Source organism: Papilio polytes, unplaced genomic scaffold (genome assembly GCF_000836215.1).
Source record: "Papilio polytes unplaced genomic scaffold, Ppol_1.0 DF824035.1, whole genome shotgun sequence".
Taxonomy (NCBI): Eukaryota; Metazoa; Arthropoda; class Insecta; order Lepidoptera; family Papilionidae; genus Papilio; species Papilio polytes.
The window spans coordinates 221151-221360 of record NW_013525169.1 but is presented as its reverse complement, the minus strand read 5'-3'; the positions used below and the strand labels follow the sequence as shown (position 1 = coordinate 221360).

At 35.7% G+C, this 210-nt stretch overlaps 1 protein-coding gene across 1 annotated transcript in view; it reads left to right on the top strand.

Annotated features, from left to right (window-relative positions):
* LOC106100861 (V-type proton ATPase catalytic subunit A-like) overlaps positions 1-210 on the top strand; it is a 7139-nt gene that overhangs the window by 6557 nt on the left and 372 nt on the right. The gene's annotated exons all lie outside the window — the stretch shown is intronic.

Below are 210 nucleotides of genomic sequence, written 5' to 3'. Positions count from 1 at the left end.
ATACACCATACTACGGTACACTACACTACACTTTAACACCACAACATTTGCACAAATACTGCCGGCCTCTTTTTCTTACAAACAAAATTAAAATCTACATCTGATTGATTATTGTGTACAAAATGTTATCGACTAGCTTTTAAAATGGAACATCGACAGATTTCCCAACTGTATGACACGGTACTATAAGACACATTGACACTCGTATGC